Source organism: Microtus oregoni, unplaced genomic scaffold (genome assembly GCF_018167655.1).
Source record: "Microtus oregoni isolate MIOR12 unplaced genomic scaffold, Mior012 000108F_ref0000382, whole genome shotgun sequence".
NCBI lineage: Eukaryota > Metazoa > Chordata > Mammalia > Rodentia > Cricetidae > Microtus > Microtus oregoni.
Window position 1 is genome coordinate 637,367 of NW_024544726.1, and position 6,556 is coordinate 643,922.

The following is a 6,556-nucleotide window of genomic DNA, read 5'->3' on the forward strand; positions in this document are numbered from 1 at the left end:
CAGGAGAATGAAAGAATCCAGTTAAGGAATCTGAAGGTCACTGGACAATGAGATATCTGAAGAAGAAAAAATCATCTGGAGAAAATGTCCGAAGAAAAGGAGTAAATTGCTGCGATGGTATAGCATACCGATAGGATAAAATCTCACAAATCTGCCCAGATCTTCGTTTCTTTTTTTTTTTTAATTTATTTATTTATTAAGGATTTCTGCCTCGTCCCCACAACCGCTTCCCATTTCCCTCCCCCTCCCCCCGATCAAGTCCCCCTCCCTCATCTGCTCGAAGAGCAATCAGGGTTCCCTGACCTGTGGGAAGCCCAAGGACTGCCCACCTCTATCCAGGTCTCGTACGGTGAGCATTCAAACTGCCTAGGCTCCCACAAAGCCAGTACGTGCAGTAGGATCAAAAACCCACTGCAATTGTTCTTGAATTCTCAGTATTCCTCATTGTCCGCTATGTTCAGCTAGTCCGGATTTATCCCATGCTTTTTCAGACCTAGGCCAGCTGGCCTTGATAGAAATATTAATTTTGGTTTTTCTTCTGTCCCATATGAGGTGACTCTTCTGACATGAGACAGAGATTTTGGATTTTCCTTTAACAAGCAAGAAGGAGAGAGCCATGTTTCAACTCCAAAGTCAGCTTTAGTTTTTAATTAAATTGGGACTACAAAATGACCGTTTTGCCTTCTATGTCTGTAGTGAACAACAGAAACGAAGATCTGCCATGAACATAGTTGAGCATATACAGGCAGATCTTCGTTTCTGTTGTTCACTACAGACATAGAAGGCAAAACGGTCATTTTGTAGTCCCAATTTAATTAAAAACTAAAGCTGACTTTGGAGTTGAAACATGGCTCTCTCCTTCTTGCTTGTTAAAGGAAAATCCAAAATCTCTGTCTCATGTCAGAAGAGTCACCTCATATGGGACAGAAGAAAAACCAAAATTAATATTTCTATTAATCTTATAGTCCTTTGGCTTTCTTTTGATTCCTTAAAACTTATCTTAAGGTATAAATATCCAAAAATTTATAAGATTAATATATATGTATATATATACATATATGTATGTATAAAGTTTCTGTCATGATATTAATGGTCATATAGAGCACTAATTTTAGAAATAGGCTTCATCTAGCTTCCTATATGAGATTTCAGGTTTGAATCTGAAGCAGGTAACTAGGAACTAAGTTTGTGTACCCCCCCGCCCCGATGTATTTAACAGAGTGTGGTCCTTTTTTTTTATTGAGAAAAGAAAAAAAAACATAAACAAAAAACAAGTTTCCACTTCCTCCCAGCCTCCCATTTCCCTCCCCCTCCTCCCACCCTTCTCCCCCTCCTCCCACCCTTCTCCCCCTCTCCCCACTCCTCTCCCCCCAGAGTGTGGTCCTTTAACCTTTCTGAGATCTGCTGCATATGATATTTAAAATGCTTGAGTTTTCTGTAGTGAACCATGACCATTCCTAACAGTGACCTTTGAAGTCTCCAAAAGGATGATGGGACCTCACAACAACAATTCCACCTGGATTGTGTAATGCCAGTAAGCTTACAAACACTACCCAAGTATCAGCTTTGGACTACAGACTGCTCAGGACAGTTTCAACGTGGTTAGCTAAGATAGTCCAGCCTCATATACTATCCAGCCAGGACTTCAGAGAAGCCCTGCACTTTCCCATCACACCAAGACTGTATAACAGCTAGGTCTCCCAGGACTTGTCCTTAATCCCAATTTTCTCAGTGTCCCCCCAAAATGCTGTCACCCCCAAACAACAGGAAGTAATTTTGAAAACACAACACCCAAATTCCCAAAAGGTGGGGAAAGTGGTTCGTGATCATTTGGTGGATTACGGATGTTTTGCATTGTTGAGGGAGATTGGTTACAATTTGAGATTAAAAACCTGATAAATCCAAGGAACCATGGAGGAAGAATCAGCTGATACCACGTTCCATGTTTTCCAGATCCAAAAGCCAGTGAAATCTCTTTTAAATTATTTTGTTTCTTTTTTTTGGGGGGGAGGGTTTCTTGTAAGATACTACTTTGATCATCACTGCACATATTGTCCTGTCACATTTCCACCTCTAAATATTTCCATGCACATGACCAGTTCTTTATTAAAGATTACTAAACAGCACTAAAGATTGAACCAGGGTGTTGCATTCAGAAAGCAGAACTGCTGGTGAGTCATTATGTGACCTTGGCGACTTTTACTCTCCTCCAGGTTTCAGCACCTCCTCTGTGCCACAGACAGAAGGCTTTCTAATACAGTGTTTATCTTGCTGAATTCTAAAGCCTCTTTAATGCCTCTGTTCAAAAGAGGTCTTTGATGTAAAAGACTTACAAGTTTAAAGACTTACAAGTTGTTCTGTGTATTTACCTGGCCAGTGGTCTTGGTCCTCTGAGCCTCCATGAGTATGGATTTCCTTGGAATAGGGAGACCCTGCAGCTCTAGTATGGTAGAATATATTATGCTTATAATATCATTTTACAGTCTACACACATGGTCGTCCTTTTGGGGTACACTGGGAAGATAGATTGGAAAACTGATTTTTTCTAGAATTTCTGAATATAGCATTCCACTTTAAAGTTTGTCTGATAAATGTCTCAAGTAGTTTAAAAGGTGTTAGAACTATGGTGATGTCGATTGTCTTTTGGCGATACATGATTAGAATGCTTCTAACTTTCTGCTACCACCAGCCCCAATGAAATGATTCAGTGATGTTTAGTTCTAGGGGACAAAAGGAACTACCAAAGTTTCTCATGTGTTCATGTTATTGTGCAGGTAGATAGTCCAGAATCCGTATCTTGTGATATAATCCTTGTGACATGAAGCAGATATTAAATTATTTTCCATAATTGTTTTTTCATAACCTCATTGATCACTCTGATTATTTCCACTATGAATGTAGCTTTTTAATCTTTTCTGTTTTAAATTTTTGGAAATTGTTATTGAATTGTATTCCTTTTATGCTGCCAATTTACTATACACAGCATAATCTTCCCTAGAATTAATTATTTGCTTCTTTGTTGACTTTTGTTTTTCTTGTTGCTTTTAATCTTTGAAAGATTTTTGTTTATTGGCTAAAATGTCTTTGTAGGTGGTTCTTCATATATTTTTATTTCAAAATACCAACACTCAAGTTGAGAGGCTCATAAATATCTACTATTCCATATATTGTATATGTGCAGATAAGATTCATACATTTGCAAAAAATGGCAATAAACATGTTTTCAAAAGTGAAAAAAAAAACAAGTTTAAAACAAAAATAAAAGGAGGCGAGGTAGTGGTGGCCAGGCCTTAAATCCCAGCACTCAGGGAGGGAGAGGCAGACAGATCTCGGTGAGTTAGAGGCCAACCTGGTCTACAGAGTGAGTTCCAGGACAGCCAGAGCTACATAGAGAAATCCTGTCTCAAAAAAAGGCATTTCTCAAGACAGAGAATGAAAGAGTGAAATTGACTTGTGCTTGCTATTATATATTCTAATCTGCTTAATAGAATTTTTGCTATTTTCCAATCAAAATAAATCAGAATGACCTACAATTCTTTTTTGTTTGTTTGTTTTGTTTTGTTTTGTTTTTCAAGGCGTGGTTTCTCTGTAGCTTTGGAGCCTGTCTTGGAACGTAGACCAGGCTGGCCTTGAACTCACAGAGGTCCACTTCCACCGGCCTCTGCCTCCCAAGTACTGGGATTAAAGGTGTCAGCCACCACTAGAATTCTTTTAAGAACAGAAAAGGTTGTATGTTTCTTTAAGTTGAAATCCTGGAAGCTTTGTTACATCTTACCTCATTATATTCCTAAAAAGATTCATTTAGATACATTCTTTTTTTTAAAATGATTTATTTAACTTTATGTTCATTGGTGTGAAGGTGTCAGATCTCATGGAACTGCATTTTCAGACAGTTGTGAGCTGCCATGTGGGTGCTGGGAATTGAACCCGGGTCCTCTGGAAGAGCAGTCAGTGCTCTTAACTGCTGAGCCATCTCTCCAGCCCATTTAGATACATTCTTGAAGGGCCACCTGCTCAAACCTTTTCTCCAACATGCCATGAGGCAGACAAAGAATGGAACTTTAGTTGCCACACACAGAAGTGATTTTATGTTAAATTGTTTTTTATTTTGATGTGGGATTCCCCTCTATATGCTGTGATAACCATTAATGAATAAAGAAACTGGCTTGGCCTGTTGATAGGGCAGAACTTAAGTAGGTGGGAATGGGGGAGACTAAACTGAATGCTGGGAGAAAGGGGCAGAGTTAGAGAGAAGCCATGTATCCCTACCGGAGACCAGATGCCAGAACTTTAGCTGGTAAGCCACAGGCACGTGGTGATACACAGATTAATAGAAATGGGTTAAATTAATATGTAAGAGTTAGCCAATAAGAAGCTAGAGCTAATGGGCCAAGCAGTGATTTAAATAATATGGTTTCTGTGTGATTGCTTCGGGTCTGAGCCGACTGGGAACAAGCAAGCGGCCTCTCTTTATACTACATTATTTATCTATTTATTTTGTGTTGTGTGTTTGTAGAAGACAACCTTCAGGTGTTGGTTCTAGTCTCCGCCTTGTTGGGGCACAGTCTCTCTTGTTTCTGATGCTATGCTGTGTACTCCAGTCTAGCTGGGCCTGGAACTTCTGGATAAATCTCCCATCTCTGCTTCCTGTTTTTATACAGGAGTGCTGGCATGCACACCACCACATCCAGATTGGTTCGGGCTTGAACTTAACATTTTCGGGCTTGCACAGCCAGTGCCTTCACCAGTTAGGCCATCTCCCTGGCCCTTGGAAAAAAAAATTGGTTTTTGGTCTTTTGGGGGCAGGTTTGAGACAAGGTTTCTCTGTGTAGCCCTACCATCCTGGAACTCACTCTGTAGACAAGACTGCCTTGAACTCATATATTGGCCTGCCTCTGCCTCCCAAGTGCTGGGATTAAAGGCATGTGCCACCACTGAAAAATGATTTTTAAACTATTAAAAAAATATTCAGGGTGGTCATGACACAGTTTACGTTGGCAAAATTAGCTGTTTTAAACATTTTGGTTCCAATATGATAATTTTACATTCCTAATAGAAAAACACCGCCCACCCCTCAGATTTCCTTAAAGTCACATATGTGCAAATTCTCTCTCGGACAAAAACACAAAATTGAGAGTTAAGAGTTTCCTGAGGTTAATAAATAAATAAATTAAATAAAAAAAAGTTTCCTGAGGTTAAGTGAGAAAATCCAGACCGCATTAGAAATTGACAATGGCTTTGGTAAACATAGTGCTTTCTAGAAACTGCATTCTGAGGATTTGTGGAGCGTACTTTTGATTCCAGTCCCTAGGTTGGCTAAGCTGTACCTGGAAAACTCCTGGGAGTGTTGCAGCTGTTCTTGTTCTCCTTCAGTCAAGTCCAGGAAGAAAATCATTCTGTAACTGAGAACCAGCGAGCTGTTCCCCTCTGCTTTAGAGGCGTGCTCCACGTGTGATCTGAATGAACTGGAGCTTTTACAAGCTGAGGCATAGCTCAGTGGTAGAACACTTGCCTAGATTGTGCAAAGCTCTGGGGTTCCATCCCCAGAACTGAAAGAAAGAAAAAAAAGAAACTAATTTTTTAACCTAAATTTTTAGCTATGTCCTATCCATCTCTTTTGTCAAACTAAACCGTTAAAAGTTCAACTAGATGCTGGGCAGTGGTGGTGCAGGCCTTTAATCCCAGCACTTGGGAGACAGAGGCAGGCGGATCTCAGTTAGTTCGAGGCCAACCTCCTCGTCTACAAAGCAAGTTCCAGGACAGCCAGACCAGTTTCACAGAGTAACCCTGACTCAAAAAACAAAACAAAACAAAACAACCAAAAAAGAGGCCTTCTCCCTTCCATATATACTACATGAATCTTCTCACACCCTGCACCTACATATTAAAATCATATTTATCTTTCAAGGTCATCATCTGGGCATTGTTTTCTAACCACAGATGGTGGACAGTTCCAGGACAGGCTCCAAAACCACAGAGAAACCCTGTCTCAAAAAACCAAAAAAAAAAAAATTCAGGGGAGGAAAGAATGAAGTAATTGATTATCTGTCGGATCACTCCTTGTAGATGGCAGTTTGGAGGCAAGGTTGTTTGACACAGCAAGCCTGACCTACCTACCGAGAGAATTCCAGGACAGCCATGGCAACTTAGAGAAACCCTGTCTCAAAAGAATCAACAATAAAAAATCGAAACGGAATACCCAGTTAGTTGACTTTCAGACAATGGATACTTATTTTGGTATATATAAAGCAAATATTCCAGATACACTAAACAATTATTTTTTATGTACAACTCAAATTCCAGCAGGAGTCCTATATTTTGAGCAGCACCTTTATTGGGCGGGCTGGGCTTCCCCCAGGCGCCAGGCTTCCTGCCCTCAGGTGCTCAAGGTCTGTGGACTCGGTGGCGGAAAGCCTAAGCTGGCCCAGGGCTTCCCACAGCTGTCATTCGCAGCGGGAGGAGGCACAAGACCGGGAAAGACAGACACCTGGGTTGAAGATTGTCACCCGAGGCTGGGCAAAGGGTCTGCACCTGGGGGGTAGCTTCACAGTGGCTT